The sequence below is a fragment of the Mus caroli genome, unplaced genomic scaffold (genome assembly GCF_978045245.1).
Source record: "Mus caroli unplaced genomic scaffold, Mus_caroli_1 scaffold_10, whole genome shotgun sequence".
Taxonomy (NCBI): domain Eukaryota; kingdom Metazoa; phylum Chordata; class Mammalia; order Rodentia; family Muridae; genus Mus; species Mus caroli.
In genome coordinates, this window is record NW_028227265.1 from 77,759,727 (window position 1) to 77,787,151 (window position 27,425).

Sequence of the window (27,425 nt, forward strand, 5' to 3'; positions counted from 1 at the left end):
TTACACTATTTGTATCAATACACAGGGCTCAACATTTTTAACAAAAGAGGTTTTGTTCATTTATTCTTAAGACGTGGTCTCATTATGTTGCCCTAGCATGCCTGAAACTCTGCCTATAAAAGTGCTAAGATTAAATATGTGTGCTATCACACATGATTGACAGCTTTTGAATATACAGAAAGAGGATGCTTTTGACCTCCTTTATGTTATTCATATGCTCTGCCCTAGAGAATTTAATTTTGTAGAATACTATATTCAAAGAATGTGATGACAAATTAAAACCTCCATTTTAATGCTTATTCTTAAAATGAAATAAACTAAATCATAGTTTATTGATTTTGTTACTAACTTAGGAAAGTTAGTGGATTATTAGTATTAAAATATATTTGTGTTTTAGCAAGAGAAATAGAAATGTGTATCAGACTAAAGAATTTTACATTCCTGTGTTTTCTTTTTGTCTGCAGATTATCTTCACAGGTTCCACTTGATTTATTTCTTCAGTGTTTGAGATATATACTCAGCTTCCTACCTAATTTCCTGAAGAAATACATTTACATTATTTTGCAACAGTGATCAAAAAACAGTAGTGTTTGAATATCACTGGTGTGTGAAACATTAGAATTTAATTAATCATTGTTTCAAATTTGTGGTATAAAGTGTTTTTCTTTTTTTCTAGAACCTAAACTTTGTTGGGCTCTTATGCTCTTTGAAAAAGAATTAAGAAGAGACTTACAAATATATTGTAGAAGACAGGCAGTGTTTATTTCAGAATAAAGTGCAGCCCCTCCAAGGAAAGTGGTAAGTGGACATTATCAAAATAAAACAGTACAGAAAAATCCCCATCAAAATCCAACACAATTTTATACATGTTTGAAAGTGTAATTCTCAACATCATATGGAAAAATAACAAACCCAATATAGCCAAAACAATCCTGAATAATAAACAAACTTCAGGTTGAATAACTATCACTGATCTCAAGCTGTGTGACAGAGTAGTAGTTATAAAAACAAATAGTATTAGTACAGAATCAGGCACATGGATCAATGGAATCAATTGAACAAGAAATAAGCCATACACATATGGAAACTTGATTTTTGACAAGCAGGCCAAAACCATACAATGAAAAACACAGCATCTTCAACAAATGGTGCTGCTCTAACTGAATGTCTACATGTAGAATAATGAAAGTAGATCCATATTTATCACCCTGCACAAAACTCAAGTTCAAGTGGATCAAGGACCTCAACATAAAACCTGATAAACTAAACCTCCCAGAAGACAAAGTGGGAAATACTCTAACACAGGAGACAACTTTCTTTTTTTTTTTTTAATTTTTAATATTTTTATTACATATTTTCCTCAATTACATTTCCAATGTTATCCCAAAAGTCCCCCATAGCGCCCCCCACTTCCCTACCCGCCCATTCCCATTCTTTTGGCCCTGGCATTCCCCTATATTGGGGCATATAAAGTTTGCAAGTCCAATGGGCCTCTCTTTCCATTGATGGCCGACTAGACCATCTTTCGATACATATGCAGCTAGAGACAAGAGCTCCGGGGTTCTGGTTAGTACATCATGTTGTTCCAACAATAGGGTTGCAGATCCCTTTAGCTCCTTGGGTACTTTCTCTAGCTTCTCCATTGGGAGCCCTGTGATACATCCAATAGCTGACTGTGAACATCCACTCCTATGTTTGCTAGGCCCCGGCATCGTCTCACAAGAGACAGCTATATTTGGGTCCTTTCAGCAAAATCTTGCTAGTGTATGCAATGGTGTCAGCGTTTAGAAGCTGCTTATGGGATGGATCCCTGGAACGGCAGTCTCTAAATGGTCCATCCTTTCATCACAGCTACGAACTTTGTCTCTGTAACTCCTTCCCTGGGTGTTTTGTTCCCAATTCTAAGAAGGGGCACAGTGTCCACACTTTGGTCTTCATTCTTCTTGAGTTTCATGCGTTTAGCAAATTGTATCTCATATCTTGGGTATCCTAAGTTTTGGGCTAATATCCACTTATCAGTGAATACATATTGTGTGAGTTCTTTTGTGATTGTGTTACTTCACTCAAGATGATGCCCTCCAGGTCCATCCATGGTAGGTTTCATCCCAGGGATGCAGGGATGGTTCAATATACGGAAATCCATCAATGTAATCCAGTATATAAACAAACTCAAAGACAAAAACCACATGGTCATCTCGTTAGATGCGGAAAAAGCATTTGACAAGATCCAACACCCATTCATGATAAAAGTCTTGGAAAGATCAGGAATTCAAGGCCCATACCTAAACATGATAAAAGCAATCTACAGCAAACCAGTAGCCAACATCAAAGTAAATGGTGAGAAGCTTGAAGCAATCCCTCTAAAATCAGGGACTAGACAAGGCTGTCCACTTTCTCCATACCTATTCAACATTGTACTTGAAGTCCTAGCCAGAGCAATTCGACAACAAAAGGAGATCAAAGGGATACAAATTGGAAAAGATGAAGTCAAAATATCACTTTTTGCAGATGATATGATAGTATATATAAGTGACCCTAAAAATTCCACCAGAAAACTCCTAAGCCTGATAAACAGCTTCCGTGAAGTAGCTGGATATAAAATTAACTCAAACAAATCAATGGCCTTTCTCTACACAAAGAATAAACAGGCTGAGAAAGAAATTAGGGAAACAACACCCTTCTCAATAGTCACAAATAATATAAAATATCTTGGCGTGACTCTAACTAAGGAAGTGAAAGATCTGTATAATAAAAACTTCAAATCTCTGAAGAAAGAAATTATAGAAGATCTCAGAAGATGGAAAGATCTCCCATGCTCATGGATTGGCAGGATCAACATTGTAAAAATGGCTATCTTGCCAAAAGCAATCTACAGATTCAATGCAATCCCCATCAAAATTCCAACTCAATTTTCAACGAATTAGAAAGTGCAATCTGCAAATTCATCTGGAATAACAAAAAACCTAGGATAGCAAAAACTCTTCTCAAGGATAAAAGAACCTCTGGTGGAATCACCATGCCGGACCCAAAGCTTTACTACAGAGCAATTGTGATAAAAACTGCATGGTACTGGTATAGTGACAGACAAATAGACCAATGGAATAGAATTGAAGACCCAGAAATGAACCCACACACCTACGGTCACTTGATCTTCGACAAGGGAGCTAAAAATATCCAGTGGAAGAAAGACAGCATTTTCAACAAATGGTGCTGGCACAACTGGTTGTTAACATGTAGAAGAATGCGAATCGATCCATTCCTATCTCCTTGTACTAAGGTCAAGTCTAAGTGGATCAAGGAACTTCACATAAAACAAGAGACACTGAAACTTATAGAGGAGAAAGTGGGGAAAAGCCTTGAAGATATGGGCACAGGGGAAAAATTCCTAAATAGAACAGTAATGGCTTGTGCTGTAAGATCGAGAATTGACAAGTGGGACCTCATGAAACTGCAAAGCTTCTGCAAGGCTAAAGACACCATCAATAAGACAAAAAAACCACCAACAGATTGGGAAAGGATCTTCACCTATCCTAAATCAGATAAGGGACTAATATCCAATATATATAAAGAACTCAAGAAGGTGGACTCCAGAAAGTCAAATAACCCCATTAAAAAATGGGGCTCAGAACTGAACAAAGAATTCTCACCTGAGGAATACCGAATGGCAGAGAAGCACCTGAAAAAATGTTCAACATCCTTAATCATCAGGGAAATGCAAATCAAAACAACCCTGAGATTCCACCTCACACCAGTCAGAATGGCTAAGATCAAAAATTCAGGTGACAGCAGATGCTGGCGAGGATGTGGAGAAAGAGGAACACTCCTCCATTGTTGGTGGGATTGCAAGCTTGTACAACCACTCTGGAAATCAGTTTGGTGGTTCCTCAGAAAATTGGACATAATACTACCGGAGGATCCAGCAATACCTCTCCTGGGCATATATCCAGAAGATGTCCCAACCGGTAAAAAGGACACATGCTCCACTATGTTCATAGCAGCCCTATTTATAATAGCCAGAAGCTGGAAAGAACCCAGATGTCCCTCAACAGAGGAATGGATACAGAAATTATGGTACATTTACACAATGGAGTACTACTCAGCTATTAAAAAGAATGAATTTAGGAGACAACTTTCTTAACAGAACAGCAATGACTACAGCTCTAAGATCGACAGTTGTTAAGGGGAACCTCATTAAACTTCAAAGTTCTCATAAGGCAAAGGGAACTGCCAATAAGACAAATGGGCAGCCTACAGATTTGGAAAGAATCTTCATGAACCATAAATGTGACAGAGGGTTTATATAGAACTCAATAATTTAAACACCAATATTCCAAATAACCCAAATAAAATTGTGGCACAGAATTAAACAGAGAATACAGAGAATTTTCAGTAGAAGAATCTTGAGTGACCAAGAAGCACTTTTATTTTCTCTCTCTTTTTAAATTAGATAATTTCTTTGTTTGTTTTTTGTTTGTTTGGTTGGTTGGTTGGTTCGTTGGTTGGTTTTTTTGTTTGTTTGTTTGTTTGGATTGGTTGGGTTTTTTGCTTGTTTGTTTGTTAATGTAGTTTTATTTGTAATTCATTTTATATACTCCATATTCCATTCCCTGCCCCCCTTCACCCTTGGACTGCTCCACATCCCACAACTCCTTCTCATCCCATCTTCACCTGGATGCCCCCGTCCCCCACTCCACCTGACCTCTAAACTCCCTGTGGGTTCCAGTCTCTTGAGGGTTAGGTGCATCATCTCTGAATGAACACAGACCTGGAAGTCCTCTACTGTATCTGTGTTGGGGAGCCACATATCAGCTGGTGCATGCTGTCTTTTTAGTATTCCAGTGTTTGAGAGATCTCAGGGGTACAGATTAATTAAGACTGCTGGTCCTTCTTCAGTATTGCCCTTCTCCTCAGCTTCTTTCAGCCTTCCCTCACTCAACAACAGTGGTCGAGATGCCAAAGCTTTTAAATTCAGACTCCATTTTAGAGAACCTGACCTAAATTTAAACTTAGGTAGATTAACAGTCTGGTATCTAGCAATAGTTTCCAAATTGCCCCCCCCCCAACAGACCCTGAGCTCTAGTCTCTAGGCTATTCCTCCACAAAAGCAGAGTTTCCAGGTTACACTCCAATACCATTGTCTCCAGGTTATTCCCCTAACAAACCTGTATCCCCGGGTTATAAGCCCACCTCTTGCCTAATGACCACCAATGCAGAGGGGAGCAGAAGCTAAGTTTATGATATGACTCCCAGCACTAGCCAATTATGTTAAAGGCCACAGGAGCTTTCCAAATAGATGCTTGCACATATTCCCTGCTTGCTGTTTACAATAAAGTCATGCCCTGATAGGCATTCGGGGCTCCCCCACAATGCTTGATGGTGGTGTGTTAGGAGAAACCAGAGCTATCTGAGATAGAATAAAGACCCTACCGTGAGTTGTATCAATGGGCTACTACTGTGTGTGTTTTTGGGGATCACTAACATTTCCCTGACACAACAGGGTCAGCTGCTTCTGTCCATTGGTTGGGTGCAAATATCTGCATCTGACTCTTTCAGCTACTTGTTGGGTCTTTTGGAAGGCAGTCATGATATATTCCTTCCAGCCCTAGATAATTTATTTACATTTAAAATATTATCTCCTTTCCTGATTTCTCCTCCTAAAACCCCCTATCCCTTCCCCCTCCCCCTGTTCACCAACCCACCCACTCCTGATTCCTGTCGCTGGCATTCCTCTATATTGGGCATAGAACCTTCACAGGACCAAGGGTCTCTCCTCCCATTGATGACCTACCAGGCCATCCTCTATTACCTATGCAGCTAGAGCCATGAGTCCTACCATGTGTTTTCTCCAGAGACTGCCTCATCTGGGGAACCATAGCATAGATAACCACCAAACCCAGATACTATTGTGGATGCCAACAAGAGCTTCCTGACAGGAGCCTGATACAGCTGTCTCCTGAAAGGCACTGCCAATGCCTGACAAATAACAGAAGTGGATGCTCACAGCCATCCATTGGACATAGCACAGGGTCCCCAATGAAGGAGCTAGAGGAAGTACCCAGAAAGCTGAAGGGGTTTGCAGCCCCATAGGAGGAACAATGATATGAACTAACCAGTACCTCCAGAGCTCCCTGGGACTAAACTGCCAAACAAGAAGCACTTTAAAATGCAGACACTATTGCATATGGCAGTAAGATTTTGCTGAAAGGACCCTGATATAGATTGTTACCTCCTTCCAGCCTAGCAAGGCTGACTGTGACCAGCCACCTGCTGTGCTGCTCCTTTGATGTGCAACTACCTGCCTGAGGCCCAACCTGCCTGAGGCTGAACAAGTTCTCTTCCAAGATTTTCCAGAGTTAACACCGAACTGTTATCTTCGAAAGTTCCCACTAAAAGGTTGATCTGTCTACTTCAAAAGAACCTTACTTGGTTAGAAATGGGCCTCCCCTCTTCTTTATAAAGCATGTTTGCTGACATTAAAATTGAACCTTGATCAGACTGACTGTCTTGATTTCATCTTTCTCTCGCCGCCTAGCTCCCTCTTCTCTTCCAGATTCCAAGATGCTTCTCCAGACTAGAACCCAGACATGTGAGCCGTAGCCAGACACAATAGATGTTTCTTGTGAGGCTATGCCAGTGCCTGGCAAATACAGAAGTGGATGCTCATAGTCATCTATTGGATGGAACACAATGGAGGAGCTAGAGAAAGTAACCAAGGAGCTGAAGCAGTCTGCAACCCTCTAGGTGGAACAACAAAATGAACTAACCAGTACCCCCAGAGCTCATGTCTCTATCTGTATATGTTGCAGAAGATGGCCTAGTCGGCCATCATTTGGAAGAGAGGCTCCTTGGTCTTGCAAACTTTATATGCCCCAATACAAGGGAACACCAGGGCCAAGAAGTGGGAGCAGGTAGGTAGGGGAGCAGGGCATGGGGGATATAGGGGACTTTCAGGATAGCATTTGAAATGTAAATGAAGAATATATGTAATAAAAATTGGAAAAAATGTTTAAAGTTGAATCGAAGCTGTGGTTCAAGTCGGGGTGGTAGTGTTAGTGCCTCTATGATTGTTATGGCTGCTGATATCGCTAAGGAGACAGTTGATGGTGGAAATTGACTTAGGTTTCAGTTGGAATTGGAAATTGTGCAATGTTTAGCCAACCCAAATTACCTTAATTTTCTTGCCCAAGGAACTTACTTCAAAGACAATGCTTTTGTTAATTATCTTAAGTACTTTCTTTACTAAAAAGAACCAGAATATACCGAATATCTAAAGTACCCTCAGTGTTTACATATGTTAGAACTGCTGCAATATGAACACTTTCGAAAGGAGCTGGTGAATGCTCAGTTTGTGAAATTCATTTATGAACAGCAGATTCTACACTGGCAGAACTCTTCGAGGAAGTGGGTGCTTCTTCAGCAAGCCCTGGTAGAGCAGCAACTTTGAGATTTCATCTTGAACAGGCCAGAATGGTTAATATAAAATAACTCAAGTGACAGTAAATTCTAGAGAGGATGTGGAACAAAGGGAACATTGCTCCATCCCTTGTAGGAGTACAATCCTGTACAAACACTTTGGAAAGGAAAATTTTAGTTCCTCAGAAAACTGGGAATAGCTATGCCTCAAGACCCAGCTATACCCCTCATTGGCATATACCCAAAAGATGTTCTAACATCCAACAAAGACACTTGCTCAATTATATTCATAGCAGCTTTATTAATAACAGCCAGAAACTGAAAAAAATGGATAAAGAAAATTTGCTACATCTACACTATTCAGCTATAAAAACCAAAGGCATCATGAAGTTTGCAGGCAAATGGATGAATCTTGAGAATATCATCCTGAATGAGGTAACCCAGTGCCATAAAGACATGCACAGTATGTATGTATTTACTTATAAATGGGTATAAGCTATAAAATACAGGGTGTCTATGCTACACTCCACAGACCTAAGGAGGCTGGACAGAAAGGAGGGAACAAGCAAGGATGCTTGAACCTCACTTGTAAGGGAGAACAGAATTGTAGTGGAAGGTAGATGCAAAGAAGGAATTGGGTTGTAGGGAGATTGTGAGGGGCATTGAGGGCAGGTTGGGGGTTGATTGTAGGAGGAGTAGGGGATGGCCAGAAGGCCATGAGAATGAATGGAAATCTGCAACAAACGTGGGTTGGGGGAATTGTGGGGTATTTTCAGGAATAGACAGAAACCTGGGATAGGGGAGGCACTCAAGAATCAATGGGGGTATACCTAGCTCTGACTCACAGCATTGAGAATTTGGAGCCTGGAAAGGCTGCCTTCTGCGGACAGGCAGGATCCGTGGTGGATCAATTGAGATATTAATTCACCTATAAATCTTTCAACACAAAACTTATCCTATCAAACGCTGACACCATTGCATACACTAGCAAGATTTTGCTGAAAGGACCCAAATATAGCTGTCTCTTGTGAGACTATGCCGGGGCCTAGCAAACACAGAAGTGGATGCTCACAGTCAGCTATTGGATGTATCACAGGGCTCCCAATGGAGAAGCTAGAGAAAGTACCCAAGGAGCTAAAGGGATCTGCAACCCTATAGTTGGAACAACATGATGAACTAACCAGTACCCCGGAGCTCTTGTCTCTAGCTGCATATGTATCGAAAGATGGCCTAGTCGGCCATCACTGGAAAGAGAGGCCCTCACTCATCCTATCCATTACTAGGGATAGGAGGCCCATTGGACTTGCAAACTTTATATGCCCCAATATAGGGGAATGCCAGGGCCAAAAGAATGGGAATGGGTGGGTAGGGAAGTGGGGGGGGGTATGGGGGACTTTTGGGATAGCATTGGAAATGTAATTGAGGAAAATATGTAATAAAAAAAAAAGAAATGCAGAGATTGGGCAGAAACTGAGGGAACAACCAACCAATAACTGGCCCACCTTGAGTCCCATCCTATGGGCAAGTATCAGTCCCTGACATTATTAAGGAAATTCTGTTATGCTTACAGACAGGAGTCTAGCATGGCTGTCCTCTGAGCGGTCTGGCACACCAAGTCACTCAGATGCAGACACCCACAGACACACAGTGGATGAAGCTTGAGGCTCTTATGGAAGATTAGGAAGAAGGATAACAGCCTGTAAGGGGATAGGAACTCCAAAGGAAGATCAACAGAATCAACTAACTTGGACTCTTGGGACTCTCAGAGTCTGAACCACCAACCAAAGTACATCCACTGTGTCTATGCACATATGTGACAGATGTGCAGCTTTGTCTTCATGTGGGTCTCCAACCACTGGAGAAGGGGTTATCCCAAAACTGTTGTCTATACATGGGATATGTTATTTTAGCTGGGTTGCTTTGTCTGGCCTCAGTGGGTGAGGAAGCACCTTATCCTTTAGAGACTTGATGTCCCAGTTTGCAGGGATACGGGGGGGGGGGGATAGCCAGGTAGAGCCCCATCCAATAGAGAAGAAGGGGAGAGGGGTTGAGAAAGGATTGTGGGAGGGAGTTACTGGGAGAAGGGCATAAGCAGTATGTAAAGTGAAGTTAAAAAAAAAAGATTAAAACAAAAACAAAGACAAAAACACTACAGAAAAGAACATTTCTAGAAGGTAAGAGCAGACAATACCTAGAAAGACCCTTGTGCCAATTTAAATTGAATCAGACTTTTATTGTCTCTAATGTCTCTGGAAAAGACAATTTTTTTCTTGGAATGTTTGGTTTTGTAGGCAATTGATGACCCCATTTGGAACCTCTTACAGTACTGAGCAATGTAACTAGGTTTAAAAAAAGAAATCAGTTAAAAATCTGGGTAATTCATGATGTCCAGACTTCTCCCAGAGCCAGAGATATGACTTAGGTCCCATTGCACTGACCTGTATTTAGCATCCTACAGTACAGTACTTGGCATTCCATTCTATTGGTTATGGAAGAGTTCTCCATCCCTAGCTAGACCCATTAGACCCACTAATAGCTAGGTAGTTAGAATTTTAGTTTCATATGCAGTGTGAGTATTTATTAATTCAGAATTATTTTTTTACTTCCTTGTTGCTCTTAGTGTCAATGCTACACTCACAAAGCTGTCAAATTCTTAGGAAGCACAAAAGAACCTACTGTGAAATTGAGCAACAGTGATAGAAATTAACTGGTTTTTTAAAACACACAAATACAATCTGTAGAATGAACCAATTTCCTCTATATATAACATCATTTTTGTGATGTTATGCGGGACTAGAGCAGGCTTTGGGGATGTACAGAATACTTACTCCTGGAGTCAGGCCAAGAAAATAAGCAAGCAAACAGTTATAATTAAGTCTCTGGTTATGGCAATTGTGCTGATAATGATTCCATGTAGATTTTGGCAAGGGCCCAGGGGTGGGAAGTGGGTGCTTATCAATTGAGGCTAATCTGAGAGCCAATCAACTATTCCTATTCCTGTTCCTCAAAGGCAAATGGAGATGTTTTGGGGAACTGGTGATGTCTATAGGAAGAGAAAGTTTATCCAAACCTGATACCCTATTGATGTGACTTTTATGAGACTGAGATATTTGCTGCGAGGAATGGAAGGAGCTTTTGATTCTCCCATATCCTGTAAATAACTCCAATAATTCTTTCATTTACCAAGATGGAAACGAATGTGGTGCTTTTATGCTTTAAGTAGGATGAATGTATATTTGTATCTTCATAAAAGAGTAATGCAACTTAGGCAGATATAATAGTTGAACCTAAGGGAACTTCGATGTTTACTGGAAAGCACCTCTAGTTAACAGCAAAACTTTTTTGCTCAGCAAAGTGCTCTTTATATTCCATTTTAGCAACTTTGAAATGTTAAAATTATATTTTCCTAGGATAGAGCCCAAATGCCTCAGTACAGGGGAACACCAGGGCAAAGAAGTGGGAGGGGGTGGGTAGGGGAGGGAGGCATGGGAGACTTTTGGGGTAGCATTTGAAATGTAAATGAAGAAAATACCTAAAAAAAAAAGCCACTGACAGTGTAACCATGATCATATATATAACATAAATTGTACTTGGGTTTTTTATTTTATTCTTATTTTTTGTTGTTACTTTTTTTGTGTAGAGGTCACAATTGTGGAGCAGACATGGAAGGACAGGGAACTGAGTGTGATATGGTGTGAGAAGCCAAACCTACTCCATCTTGTGACCACTTCCATCTTTTTTTTTTTCCATTTTTTAAATTTTTTTTTAAATTAAGTATTTTCTTCATTTATATTTCAAATGCTATGCCGAAAGTTCCCCAAAACCCTCCCTCCCCCACTCTCCTACTCACCCACTCCCACTTTTTGGCCCTGTTGTTCCCCTGTACTGGGGCTTATAAAGTTTGCAAGACTAAGGGGTCTCTCTTCCCAATGATGGCCGACTAGACCATCTTCTGTTACATATGCAGCTAGAGACAGGAGCTATGCGGGTACTGGTTAGTTCATATTGATGTTCCACCTATGGGGTTGCAGAACGCTTCAGCTCCTTGGTTACTTTCTCTAGCTCCTCCATTGGGGGGGGGGGCTCTGTGTTCCATCTAATAGCTGACTGTGAGCATCCACTTCTGTGTTTGCCAGGCACTGGCATAACCTCACAAGAGACAGCTATATCAGGGTCCTTTCAGCAAAATATTGCTGGTGTGTACAATGGTCCACCTCCATCTTAAAGAAAAGAAAGAAAGAAAGAAAAAAAAAACCTAGACCTTAACCTGCAGCAAATCCAAGCTTCACCTACATACCAGGAAGGACCCCAAGGCTAGTCCTTGGTAAAAGTTACTCCCTAGCTACTTCTTAGTGAGGGTTAATCTAAGATTAGTATGATTGTTTCAGATGTACCTTTGTGATTGTACATGGTCTTGCTTCAGACCACCCAACTATTGGTTTATGGTCAGTCTATTAGATGTTTGCCAGATTGGATACTCCCCCTCTTACCCCCTCACTTGCTACCATTTGACTTTAAAACCTTGTCCTGCTGAGGGTTCAAGGTGGCTCCACCATCCCTTCCTGTCCTGCCATGTCAGGGTTGGGTTGGAGGAGAGCCCAAGCCTGGGACTGTAATAAAGGGACTCTAAAGTTATTATTTCAGAAATGGCTCCTTGGTAGCCTTTTTGGTTCACAAATGCTTCCTGGCACATATTGTACAACAGGTACATAATGTGAAATTCCTAGATAATCAATAAAAAATTTTATGTTGAAAAAAATAAGAATGGTAAGGGATCATTTGAGAAAACTGACCTTCGTTTGTGTGTGTGTGTGTGTGTGTGTGTGTGCATGCATATATGTATGCATATATGTATATGTGTATATATGTATATGATGTATATGTATAAATATACATATATATTATAACTTACTTTATATTTTGTTTCTTTGTTTAGAAATATATATTACTATGCTGTCTACACTGGCCTTAAACTATCAATTTGCTTGTCTCAGTTTCTTTTTTTTTTTAAATTTTATTTATTTTATGTATATGATTACACTGTAGCTGTCTTCAGATACACCAGAAGAGGGCATCAGATCCCATTACAGATGGTTGTGAGCCAACATGTGGTTGCTGGGAATTGAACTCAGGACCTCTGGAAGAGCAGCCAGTGTTCTTAACCACTGAGCCATCTCTCCAGGCCCTTGTCTCAGTTTCTTAAAGAACCAGATTTCAGGCATGTAGCTTCAAGCCCTGTCTGATTTCTATTTAATATTTTAATAGTATCGGGATGGCATTTTGCAGAGGTGAAGCATGCCACAGAAACTATTAGGTTTTATTTAATTAATAACTAGGATGACTTTCAAAATATTGACAGATATAGAAAGAAAATTGGTAGAGACATGGATATAATAAAGCTTTTGTTGATGTTTAACAGTTTGTTGAAGATTTCATTGCATGTATGTGATCATTAAGTAATTCTTTATGTTGTCATATTTTAACATTTTTATTATATGAGTAAAAAGTAGAGCTTTGCAAGTCAAGATATAATGGTGTTTTTACAACTTCTTTCACTCTTGCAGTCTATTATGTGAAAACCCAATGTTATAGTTTATATTACTTTCATCTTACTCTTGGCATTGCTTTGATGTTAACAACAACAATAATAATATTGGTGGAGAAGAATCAGGCAGCCCTGTTGTCTTTGTTTTGATGTTATAGCTTTGTCTTCAACAGAAATATAGGACTTGAAGCAAACATATGCAGTTAAATTTTATTTATTTTCACTTAGCTATGATGTTGACAGAGTTAACTCAGCAAGATTTTTCTACATATTAGTAGTCAGTTACCATTAAGTTCTCCCTTGTGCTTCTTTGGATCTATCACATCATACTAGTACAATTATCCCAAGGACAAATAGGGAAAATATCAACATTATATTTAGTAGAAATACAAACTTTCAGGCTTCACTTCAGCTCTACACAGTGGGTTCTTAATTGCAATGTTTTAGATTCCTAGTATAAAAATAACTCGCAATGCAGATAATAAGCCTAATATATTACCTAATAGAGCTGCTGGTCAGCATCTATTGCAGTATGTCAAGGTGTAGTGCTCAAGGAATAAAAAGACTGCAATGAACTTCCTGGGAGATGTAAATTCTTTTCTAAAATAATTATAGAATTTTCCAGAAATATTGGCACTTATCTTTAATTTTGTGTCATATCTCATAGTTGCAGTGGCTGAGGTATCACAAATTTTCCATGATACTTAGGGAAAATACTATCAATTCTTCAGTTTTCTTATTTGTAGTTTAAAGTCCATTCCAAACATCTGACCAGGATATGAGGATGGAGAAACTAGAGTTCAGCAAGGATGCTCAAAGTAGAGAAGAGCTATTCTAGGTCTATAATCCTTTCATTTAAAGGAGTGTTGAGAACTTACTATGAAGTCTATTGAAATGGAATGAAAGGAATTGCTTTAGTAAAGTGAGGAATAGAGTCTGGATATTTCCATTAAATAGGCATGAAGACGGGAAAATCAGTTTAATCAGACTCAGCAAATATGACAGGAGGCATTTGGATTGACTTGGGGAAGATTTTAAGGCCAACAAATATTTTTGGAGAAGAAAAGATTTAAGTCTATTTAATATCTGGAAAAAAATCTTTAACTTGGATTATTACCTAATAATTTACCTATTATCTACAGAGAGATATTATTTTTAATATATCCTTTGAAGTCAATGCATTTTACTGAGTGAGATATAAGTGGGGTCTGATGCCATTAGAGATGATGATTATTATCTGTAGAAAGTAGACTCAAAATGAGATGCAAAGAAAATATCATCCCAAAAGTTCAAACTTTACATTCACTATGCATTAAGTGTGATTTGATGGGTTAAGCATATTTGAAAATGTATTCATTTAAAGCATATATATATATATATATATATATATATAAATTGAATCAATAGAATTATATACTGATCAATCACATCTTTGAAAATTATAATTTTATATATTTTTAGTGTGATATAATGGGGTATGCATATTTGAAAATGTATATACTCAAATCAAAATTATGTATATTTTAAATCAATAAAATCTATTGTTCAAGTAACATCTTTGAAAATATAATTTTTGCTTTTTTATTATTTTTTCTTTGCAACAAGTCTTGGGTTTATGGCTTTGAAAATGTTTTCTGTGCTGAATTTTGTATCTAACAAAATGCTTACAGAAATATCTCCATAGATTATATCCAGAACTCAATAAATCACAGTTTGCTCTTTCTTCCCAGTGGAAAAAATAAAAGGAATAGTTGAATTAGGAACTTTCAAAGTATGAAGAAACTGATCTGGACTCATTTGTAGGAGCACTCCTCCTGTACTGAATATTTTACTTCCTCTGTGAGACAAAAGGCAGAGTCTTCAAAGTTCACTTGGAAGAAGTTAGAATAGAAATTTGTGTATGATGGAAGGAAGGGCCAAATAAAAATATTATAGGAGCATTTATACAGAAGATCCCTATCTGTATCTTCTATCTAACTAAAGTTCCTCTATCTAAGCCTATAGATACAAGTGATAACCAGGATTCTTTTTTTGGACATCAACAAAACATATTATTTTCAAAGATGCCATAGAGGAAACTTTGCTAAAGTTCAAAGCACACATTACACCACACACAATAGTAGTGGAAGACTTCAACACCTCACTCTCAGCAATGGACAAATCATTGAAACTAAAACTGAGCAGAGATACCATGAACCTACCAGAAGTTATGAAAGAAATGGATTTAACAGATATTTATAGAACATTTTATCCTAAAACAAAAGTATATACCTTATTCTCAGCACCACATGTTACCTTCTTCAAAATTGACCATATAATTGGTCACAAAACAAGCCTCAACAGATACAAAAATATTGAAAGTATCTCATGCATCCTATCAGATCACCACAGACTAAGGCTGGTCTTCAATGACAGCATAAGCAATAGAAAGCCCACATACACATGGGAGCTGAACAACACTCTACTCAATGAAACTTGGTCAAGGAAGAAATAAAGAAATTAAAGATTTTTGAGAGTTTAATGAAAATGAAGCCACAACATACCCAAATTTATGGGATACAAACAATGCAGTCCTAAGAGGAAAACTCATACCTTTGAATGCCTCTAAAAATACACCCTTGAGGAATAGCCTGAAAGAAATAATCAAGCTCAGGGCTGAAATCAATCAAGTGGAAGCAAAAGGAACTATACAAAGAATCAACCAAACCAGGAACTGGTTCTCTGAGAAAATCAACAAGATAGATAAACTTTTAGCCAGACTAACTAGAGGGCATGGTGACAGTATCCTAATTAACAAAATCAGAAATGAAAAAGGAGACATAACAACAGAAACCAAGGAAATCCAAAAAGTCATCAGATCCTACTACAAAAGCCTATACTCAACAAAACTGGAAAACCTGGATGAAAGATACAATTTTCTAAGCACATACCATGCACTAAAGTTAAATAAGTGATCTAAACAGTCCCATATCCCCTAAAGAAAGAAAAGCAGTCATTACTACTCTCCCATCCTGAAGAAAAAAAATCCCAGGACCTGATGGGTTTAGTGCAGAGTTCTATTAGATCTTTAAAGAAGACCTAATATCAATACTCCTCAAACTATTCCACAAAATGCAAAGAAATGGTAATCTACCCAATTTTTTCTATGAAGCCACAATTACTCTGATACATAGTAATTGGGTAATCTACCCAATTTTTTTCTATGAAGCCACAATTACTCTGATTCTTTGTATAGTTCCTTTTGCTTCCACTTCCACACAAAGACACAACAAAGAAAGAGAACTTCAGATCAACTTCACTAATGAAAATCGATACAAAAATACACAAGAAAATTCTTGCAGTCTGAATCCAAGAACACACTAAAACTATCATTCATCATAATCAATTAGGCTTCATCCCTGTGATGCAGGGATGGTTCAATATACAGAAATCCATCAATGAAATCCACTATATAAAAATCTCAAAGACAAAAACCATATGATCATCTCATGCGATGCTGAGAATGTATTTGAGAAAATCCAACACTGCTTTATTATGAAAGTCTTCAAAGATCAGGAATTCAAGGCCTATACCTAAGCATATTAAAAGCAATGTACAGCAAAGTAGTCAACATCAAACTAAATGGAGAGAAACTTGAAGCAATTCCACTAAAATCAGGGACTAGACAAGGCTGCCCACTCTCTCCCTACCTATTCAATATAGTATTTGAAGTCCTAGCCAGAGCAGTTACACAACAAAAGGAGAACAAAGGGACACAAATTGGAAAGGAAGAAGTCAAAATATCATTACTTGCAGATGATATGATAGTGTACATAAGTGACCCTGGATAGTGTACATAAGTTCCACCAGAGAACTCCTAAACCTGATAAACAACTTCAGTGAAGTAGCTGAATATAAAATTAACTCAAACAAATCAATGGCCTTCCTCTATACAAAGAATAAACAGACTGAGAAAGAAATTAGGGAAATAACACCCTTCACATTAGACACAAATATTATAAGGTACCTTGTATTGACTCTAACTAAGCAAGTGAAAGATCTGTATGATAAGAATTTCAAGTCTCAGAAAAAAAAATTGAAGAAGATTCCAGAGGATGGCAAGATCTCCCATGCTCATGGATTGGCAGGATTAATATAGTAAAAATGGACATCATACAGAAAGCAATCTACAGATTCAATGCAATCCCCATTAAAATTCTAAATCAATTCTTCATACATTTAGAAAGAGCAATTTCCAAATTCATCTGGGTATATCAAATATACATATATGTACGCAAAATAGAGTAGGTTTGAAACTGTGACCGATTTTGAATGATTTCAAATATCAAAAATCATTTAAATATGGATTGTAATGTTTTGGATGGTATCATATATGTATTCTGTCATTTATCTTTGTTCACATAGATTCTTGACTATTTTAAATTAATTTTAAGATAAAGTTCCATTTTATAGTTCTTAAAACATTCTCATTCAGAAGATTTCACATTAAAATTCAATAAATTATTATTTAAATAACTGATTATATTATAATGTTAATAAAACATATTTCTACTTCAATGTCACACTGAAAACTCCTTGAAAGCTTTAAAAAACAATATCTTTTGTGTCATATATAAATACAGAAATGTGCAGATATTATCTGACTCTGAATAGAGAAGTTTTACTATTAGCAAAGTCATTAATAAACAAGTAAATAATTGGTTGACCACAGAAAGATATATTACTGAACTTTGTTGCCGTTTATGTTTCTTTTATGGGAGAAAGGATGGAAACAATTTTGGAATGCATTTAGATGAAAGCTACACATTCCTCATAAATGTTTAATCCAATGATTTATAGGTATAGAGTGTCCTTTATGCCTTCTTAAGTTCATTATTATGCTTAGGGCACATAGTTATCACTGACAATTAGAGAGAAAAGTGCAAAGGTATAAAACAAACATTTCATAGTTTATCCATTTCTCTTTTTTAATAGATGGAAATTAGTTATTCAGAAATATTGACTTTTAGCTTTCCTCACTAATCTCAGACCTAGAAAGTCTGTGGAGGGTGAAGAGGCAAACAAGGGAGGTTGAAGGATAAAAAATAGCTTGAGATACTTAAGCAAATTATATTCTGATCATACAGACAGAAAGGTAAACACAGTAATTAAGTATTATTATGATTTGGTTTATAACATGCATAACACTGTCTGTTGTTGTCAGGGTATGATTAATTGGAAATTTCAAAAACATATATGAACCCTGGGAAGACAATCTATATTTCTAAATATACTTTTCTCCTCTGAGAAGTACTCTCACATATGTGTCTATTTTTGATCCTTCTAATGTCCTCTTGTTATCTTAAACTTCGTTTGCTTTCAGTTTAAACGCCTTTCCTTCTTGAAAAACCACTGGTTTGCTTACAGGATATTTTTATAAAAGCTAAAATTTTCAAAGTATTTTAGCGAAATGTTATGTTTCAAACATTTAATAGGTCACTAGAAATTACCATGATATTTTATAGAGAAACAAATATAGATATAAAATGATTAAGGGACAGATTTCATTAGAACTCAGTTATTCAAGGTATTCCAGAAAAGTAAAATGTGTATAATGTATATGTGTCCATGTACATATTTAAGATAATTTGATCATGAAGATACTAAGTATTATTCATGTGAAAGCTGAGACAGTCAAGAAATCAGTCTTCAAGTACAAGATTAGTCTGAAAAAAGAAAACCAAAAGAAACAAAAATTAAAAATTAAACAACAAAAACAAAACAAAAAAACAAACAAAAACAGGGAAAGCTGAGTGAAGTTTACCTGGCAATTTTCTTGCTGTAAGTAGGAACAGAAATAAGGAAGGAAAAAAGTCAATTAGCTTTACCTTTCAGTAATCACTTCAAATTATCAAATGAAGGCTACCTACACTGTGGCTTACACCTATACACTTCAAAATATTATTTAAAAATATATAAACTCGGGATGCTTAGAAAAGTAGCAAGAAACCATTTTTACCACAAGTTAACACATTAAAACCCAAAAATATCAAGGACCCAGGGCGTGGGGAGATCTGGTGGGGTGGGAGGTGGGGGTGGGGGAGGGACATCCTAGTGGATGGGGGAAGGAGGTATGGGATGTGGAACAGTCAAGGGCTGGACCAGGAGGGGATACAATCTGGACTTAAAAAATTAAATAAAATAAATAACAAAAATCTCAAAGCTAAAGTTTCTGTTCTGAAATTGCATCTGATGCCTAGATACTGTAAGAAGATAACACCTCTGTGTCTTCAGTGTAACCAGATAAATTTGGAAAATTATCAATGAAGAAGGTTATTGCAAAAATTTTCCATTCCACAGTCTGGTGTAAACTAGCAAGAGTAATACAAGTCACCCAGGTAGGTGGCCTGGGACTGATGATTTCTGTCTTCATGGCTTCTGTGCTCTGGTGTAAAATAAATGATTGCACCATTTCCTGCTGTGCTCAGAAGCTACTAAGAGGTGTCATGCATTCCATCTTCCTATAATTCAGATTCACACATCAGGAAAATGTTTGGCTCATGCCATTGGCTCAAAGCAGATAGAGTACATCGTCAAATACATTTGTGGGATCAGTCTGAGTGTAGAAACATTTGAGGACTCAATGATGCAATATTTAACTTCCAAAATGATAAGAAAACAAAACTAGTGGCTGATGCCATCTTATGCAAAACTCTAACAGATTGCTCTTCCATAGGAAGCCCAATATTTACATCCAGCTCCAGTTTTAATAAGGATACCCTTGGTAAGAATATTCTTTTCTCAGATATATTAATAAAATACCATGAACTAACCACAAAGAAGATGTCAGCTTCATATCATTATAGTTATCTGAAGAGCAAACTTCAACTAATAAAATACCTCCACACTATCATGCTGTAGGCATGCCTGGTGGACATTTTCTTAATTAATGATTGGGAAAGATCCATGGCATTGTGGGTGGTTGTATAAGTAGGTTGGTTGTCATAGGTTCTATAAGAAAGTTGGCTGAGCAAGCAGTGAGGTTATAGGCAGTAAGGAGCACCTCTCCATGGCCTCCACATAAGCTCTTGCTTCCAGATTCTTATTCTTTTTAAGTTCTCCTCCTGGATTCTTTCAGTGATGGAATACAATGTAGACTTGTAAGCTAAATAAAGCTTGCCCCTATCCCCTCCCAACCAACTTGCTTTAGGGTCACAATGTTTCATTGTGTGAGAGAATCCCAACACTATATCTGATGCCAAGAAAAGCTTGCTGACAGGAGCCTGATTTGTCTGTTCCCTAAGAGATTCTGCCTGTACCTGACTAAGACAGGTGTAGATACTCACAGCCAATCATCAGACTGAGCCTAGGGAACCTCAATGGAAGAGATGGACTCTGAAGGAGCTGAAGGGGATTGCAACCCCATAGGAAACCCTATATCAATGAATCAGACCACCCAGAGCTCCCAGAGACTAAACCACCATTCAAAGAATATACATGGGGAGATCCATAACTCCAGATACATCTGTTGCAGAGAATGGCATCTGGCATCAGTAGGAGGAGTACTGTGGAGACTTGATGCCTCAGGCTAAGGGGATACTAGAGCAGTGAGGCAGGAGTGGGTAAATGGGTGAAGTAGCATCCCCAAAGAGGCAAAGTGGTGGAGGGAGAGAGGGACTGTGATGGGAGGATTTTGGAGGGGAAACAGGAAAGGGGGGTTATCATTTGAAGTATAAATGAATAAAAAGATTGGAAAAAAAAAGAAATCCTAATGAAGACGTTATATAACTTGAGAAAATGATTTGACAGAAGATCTTATTTATGTCCTGTAACATGAGGCTAGGTCAGAATAAAAATGAAGGCAGACTATCACCATTACTACCACTATGCAAAGGATAATATAGCAGCCAATTTGGATTAGGTAGTAAAACAAAGGAGACACTAACAGAATCCACATGATTAAAACAAACAGAATTTAATTACAAATATATATGTCTATAGAATCTCTGGTTACACTAGCCTATTAAGTCTTAGGTTATTTATTTATTCACTTGTTTTGTTTTGGCTTGGTTTGGTTTTTTATTTGTTTGCTTGTTTTGTTCTGTTCTGTTTTGTTTTGTTTTGTTTTGTTTTGTTTTTGTCTCCTCCATTTAGCTTTTGATGTTAACTGACAAATATTCCAATGTGAGTTGTCCAAAAATGTCCTCAAGTGACCAATCATCTATGATCAAATAAATGAACTCATGTACAAATGTAATCTTTAGAATTCTGTTTTTCAGGGTTTGTTCATGAAGGTAGATGAGCCTTCTGTGCTTACTAGGTAGTCATTGAATATTAACTCTCACCTAAAACGTCAAAACCATTCTTTTTGTGGCAAAATTACCCAAGTAATTACAATAGTTACTAAGTTTCATCCAAAAAAAGTACTCAACATTTGTTGATAAATTTATTACAATATTGTGTTTTAATGTCCATCTAATTACAAACTATTTTCTGAACTTTTATGAGGTTCAGTTTTAAGAAATGAACAGGAATTTTTTGTTTGTTTGTTTTTGTTTTGTTTTTTGAGACAGAGTTTCTCTGTATAGACTTGGCTGTCCTGGAACTCACTCTGTAGACCTGGCTGGTCTCAAACTCAGAAATCCACCTGCCTTTGCTTCCCAAGTGCTGGGATTAAAGGAGTGTGTCACCACGCCCAGCTAGGAATAATTTTTTTTAAGGATAATTAAAAGAATCTACTTTCGGGATAGCATTTGAAATGTAAATGAAAAAAATATCTAATAGAAAATAAATAAAAGAATCTAATATGTAATTCCAGAGTTGGAGGTTGATTCTTTTTTCCTAAGTCATTTAAAACCATTTGCAAACTTACTTCCACACGTTCTGGACGCCTTTTGCCTCAGTAATTGTATAACAGAAATTGGAAATTAGTATTCATATCACACAGAAGCAATGTTGAATCTTAAATCACACTCTTTCTTCAGGTGACATCTTACAACATTGAATGATGGCATAATTTTCCTATCAGTTTTTCTTCAGTCTTAGGACTCTGACTTTTTCCTCTTGGTTTAAATGATACAATTACAGCAAGGACAAATTTAGTGATTTGCTCTTTTAGTAACATCTTCTCTAATAAGAACATCTGTTTTACAGTCACTTCCTGTTTATAGGGTAAGCTATTGTACTGAAATTTCAAAATGTCAAACTCAATCAAAAATCCCAATCTGTTTCAGTGTGCAAGTGAAATTGCCAGTGTGTGTGAGGACTCATTGTAATCTCTGGCAAGAAAGCTCTGCTGGGAGCAGGAAGGGCATGTTTTCTATTTCCAGTTTCATGTGAATTATTAGCATTGCCTACAGAAGAATAAAAAGTTGTTTCAAGGACAAAACAGCTAATGAGTATAGAGAAAAACCGGGAGATGGAATGAGAGAAGCTGATTGCTCTGACAAAGCATTAATATTTACTTTTTCTTTTATGAAAACATTTTCTTACATTAAATATGTATATGTTGCCACGTATCTAACTAATATGTATATATATATATATGATATATATGTGTGTGTATGTGATATGTACATATGCACAAATACATATATATCATATACATATAATTATCCCAAATCATACACTCAATAAAACAGAACAGAACAATGTTCTTGCTGACTGAGTATACCAAGGCACAGACGTCAGTTTAGTGGTATCTGCATCAATTGAAGTACAGCTGGATGATTGTAGTGTGTACCTTTCATCCAAGCACTTCTTCGGAAGCAGAGGCAGGTGGATCTCTGACTTTGACTCTATCCTGCTCCAGAGAATAAGTTCCAGGATAGCCAGGACTCTACAGAATAACCCTGTCTCAAAAAAAAAACATTGATATGCAAGAAAACACTAAAGTTATGTTCTAGCAGCCAGAAGTTTACTTAGCTGTTGTAACATTTCCCTTAAACTTGCCTGTATTAGGCATTTAAAATTCTAGGAATCTGTGTACTTTTCTTTCTTTCTATTTGACCATAATGAATAATTATAGAATATCATTAATCATCAAACTTGTACAATTTAATCATCTGTGATTTAGTTTTTTGATAGCTTAACTCCAGATGACCATAAGTGTCAGTTGGCCCATGGTGAACACAGTTTACTGCCAGATGTGTAGTCATAAGCACAATGTGTGCATTATATTCAGCGGGTAATGTGTGCAAGGCTTGTTTGAGTAACAGCTGGGAACTGTCAAAGCATATAAATTTGGGATGAAATTTGCCTCAAATAGTTACTCAGAAGTATGAGAAAAACATTGATGTTTTTAAGGGGGTTACACAGAAGAGATGCTGCATAGCAAATTAAAACAAAAGAAAGTTCCCAAATGGAGTATAGCCTTTTCACATGGGAGGTGCAAATGAATGGTTAAGAAACCATATTTTATGGCCCTTTCTGTTAGCTCTTCCTCATTGCTATGCAGTTGCAATGGAAGTTAATAAAGAATTTTAAAGTTAAGATGAATACTGACATAAAGGGCATTAAACTTAAAATTACTATGCTGTGTGATAGGCAGGCATCATTTGTTTTTACCCGGTCCCCAATTTGTTAATAACATCAAATATTGCTAAAGGCATCCATCTGCTTTGGTTCAACATTTTTCTATATTTAACTCTTTTAGTAGATTTGGTTAGTGAAAGAAAACTTTGATTATCTTCTTCACAAGGTCTAGGCAAGAATATCATTTGAACTCACATGATGACAACCTCCACTTGTACCATCCCTTTATATTTGTCAATTCTCAATCTTACAGCACAAGCCAAGCTTTACTACAGAACAATTGTGATAAAAACTGCATGGTACTGGTATAGCAACAGACAAATAGACCAATGGAATAGAATTGAAGATCCAGAAATGAACCCACACACCTATGGTCACTTGATCTTTGACAAGGGAGCAAAACATCCAGTGGGAAAATGACAGCATTTTCAACAAATGGTGCTGGCACAACTGGCGGTTGGGAGGTTTTTAATGACTTCTATTTTCCTCTGTGATATTGGCTTGTTCAGATAGTTTACCTGCTCTTGATTTAACTTTGGTATGTGGTATCTGTCTAGAAAACCATCAATTTCATCTAGATTTTCCAGTTTTGTTGAGTATAGACTTTTGTAGTAGGATCTGATGATTTCTTGAATTTTCTGTTTCTGTTGTTATCTCTCCCTTTTCATTTCTGATTTTATGAATTTGAATCCTGCCTTTTGGCTCTTTAATTTGTTTGACTAAGGGTTTATCTATCTTGTTGATTCTCTCAAAGAATCAGCTTTGGTTTTGTTGATTCTTTGTATCGTTTTCTTTGTTTCTATTTGGTTGAATTCAGTCCTGCCATCTACTCCTCTGGTATGTGTTTGCTTCTTTTTGTTCTAGAGCTCTCAGGTGTAGTGTTAAGTTGCTAGGGTATGCTTTCTCCTGTTTCTTTACCAGGGCACTTAGTGTTATGAAATTTCCTCTTAGCACTGCTTTCATTGTGTCTCATTAAGTTTTGGTATGATGGTTCAACATTTTCATTAAATTCTAGGAAGTCTTTAATTTCTTTATTTCTCCTCTGACAAAGTTATCGAGTAGAATCTTGCTCAATTTCCATGTGTATGTGGGTTTTCTGTTGTTTATTTTCTGAAAGAATCAGATGCAGATATTTGCACCCAACCAATGGACAGAAGCAGCTGAACCCTGTTGTTGAATTAGGGAAAGGCTGAAAGAAGTTGAGGAGAAGGGTGACCCTGTAGGAGGACCAGCAGTCTCAACTAATCTGGACTCCTGAGAGCTATCCTGGGCTTTTTGCTTTTCTATACGAAATTGAGTGTTACTTCATCTTTTAAGGAGTCACAAAGATGCAACAACAAAACTTAGAATTAGCAAACAGCAACCACTCAATTCTCAGGTTTCCAGAAAGTATTTTCTTATAATCTATTTCTAACTCTGAAAGACTTTTCATAGACAATATATTATATAAACACAAAATTTAAAACTATCTTTACCCTAGTATACTTTTAAAAGAAAAAGTTTATAGTAAAATAATGAAAAGTTTATCATGCACATTTGTTAGCATAATTATACAGCAAGACATAATGAATGGTTAATTGTTTACAATCACATGAAGAATTATAGTGTGGCAGCCATATCCAGATTACTACTATTGTATCAAAACAGACACAGTGGCATGATTGTTGGTGACATTTATCCAACAGTAGGATACTGAAGATACTTGATACTTGCATGCCTAGAAAAGACAGAATATGTAGGAATCTTGCCAAAATATACTTTGTATTTTAATTTAAAAATAGTTTCTTACCTAGGCTATTCATAGTCTTAACATATGTTAATGATATCTAGTACTTGCAAGTCACACTGTGTTCTTAGAATTAATTACACTACTTCTACCTGAGAGCAGGTCTTAGCTTGTAGTATTAACAAGCTCTTTGTGTGACATATAAAACTGGCCATGTTTTAGAAACACTGCCTTGAGATATTTAGGGAACTTAAAAAACAATTGAGACAAAGGATGATTGTTACCAGCACATGGTCATGGACTTGCAGGAAGTCTGACCTGTCAGGCTGCTTTGTAGAGGTCAACAATACCCACATTTGTCATCTTCAGAACAGAAAGCCAGCTCTAGGTTGCAATGTGTCCTTTGACAGAACTATTATTGGGTCTGCATGTGAAGAGAATTCCCAATGTTGTAACTGCTGTTAATTGCATATTCAAGTCTTTATTTTCTCTTCTGGACAACTCTGACATTTCCATTATTTTTTTCATAATACTTGGATGGGATATTGTAAAAGAACTAAATCTGCTGGTCAGGCACATGGCTCAGCAGGTTCATGCACCTACCCAGAATAGCCTAAGAATCTGAGTCTTATTTCTAGATCCCACATGATAGTGAACAGTGAAGATTTACTCCATACTAGTTATCCTCTCAGTATCACATGAAGACCATGGCACATATGCCACCAACACATATCATGCATGACCATGTACACACAATTACATCACACACACACACACACACACACACACACACAGAGGAAAGAGTAAAAGAACTAAAAAATGTTATGAACAGAAATATTAAAGATACATGTAGATATAGACATGAATCTATTTAAATGAAGAAAATATAGACTGTGTTACTTTTAATTTCCTTATTGGGTCTTTTGTATTTCTAAAAGTTGATTTCATAGCTAGATTTAGTGGCTTTTATTTGTTAACTTACCTTAAATAATTTAATAACTTTTGTTCTAAATTCAAAGTTTATTAAAGCACCATAAGTTTGTTATGGTTCTTAGTGTTAGGTTCATGAACAATGTTTATAAGAATGGCTTCTCTTAGACACTGAGCCACCAACTAGGCAGCATACAGCAGATAATATGAGGCCCCATATACAGCAGACGACTGCCAGGTTTGGACTCAGTTGGAGAAAATGTACCTAACCCTTAAGAGATTTGGGACCCCAGGGAGTGGAGAGGCCTGGTAGGGTGGGTGGTGGTGGGGCATCTTCTTGGAGACAAAAGAAAAAAAGAAAAAAAAGAAAAAAAAAGAAAAAAAGAATCAGACAAAGGGTTAAATGTATGATTGAAAATACTTAATTAAGTAGAAAAATTTTGTTCCACTCTCCCAGGTATTGGAAATTGTAAATTCTGACATAAATAACAATCCTCTGTGCCCTTTAGCTGTTCATGTTACAACATGGAGATAGGGATTTCAGACATTCCAAAGTTTCAATCAATTTAAAAACCAAGCTTTTCATTGAAACACTTTTATTGTTATGATATCGCAGCGGTGGCTCATCATTTAAATCCGAGACAATATTTATCCAAACAAAATAAGCCAGGCTATTCTGAAAGCATTTTATTGGTGTTTCGTTGTAATCAACTACAGACCTGATGATATTTTAATTTATCGTAGCACAAAATTATTTGCACTTTGTGAAATAAGTGGTAGACCAAATGTGTTAATTTGGAGATTACAAATCTGTTGTAACAGGAAAATGCAAATTTTGTTGTAATTCAGTAATATTTGACTTGCTCACCAAAAACTCACCATTATGTTATGATATGAGAGTCAGAATTCCAGCATTACTTTTAAGTAAACCCTGTGCTCATGATAATGATAAATAACTTAATCAATGGGCCCTGAGAGAGCTCATCTTGGAAAACATTTTGAGTGGCTAAAATAAATCGTAGAAACTTTTCCTTTTCTAGCCATTGTGCAAAATGCATGAAAATATTTGCTGTCTTTGCTAATAGGATAATTTGGTTTGAAATACCTGTTGCCATGTCCAGATCACAGCAGTGAAACAAAGTACTGAGATATGCGGCAGGGACAGTTGATTTCAGTAAGAAAGGCAGTGTGACTTTTCTGCAGGAAAATAATCACCTGTGCTGAAATGTGTACTGTATCTGAAGCTGTATCTCCTATGATTTCACACAATGTGCTAACATTTGAAACTAGATACTGTCC

General features: G+C 37.0%; 1 pseudogene; it reads left to right on the forward strand.

The window, feature by feature from the left end:
* The first annotated feature begins 7,069 nt into the window (after positions 1 to 7,069).
* On the forward strand, positions 7,070 to 7,444 carry LOC110300823 (mediator of RNA polymerase II transcription subunit 31 pseudogene; annotated as a pseudogene).
* Positions 7,445 to 27,425: the final 19,981 nt, after the last annotated feature.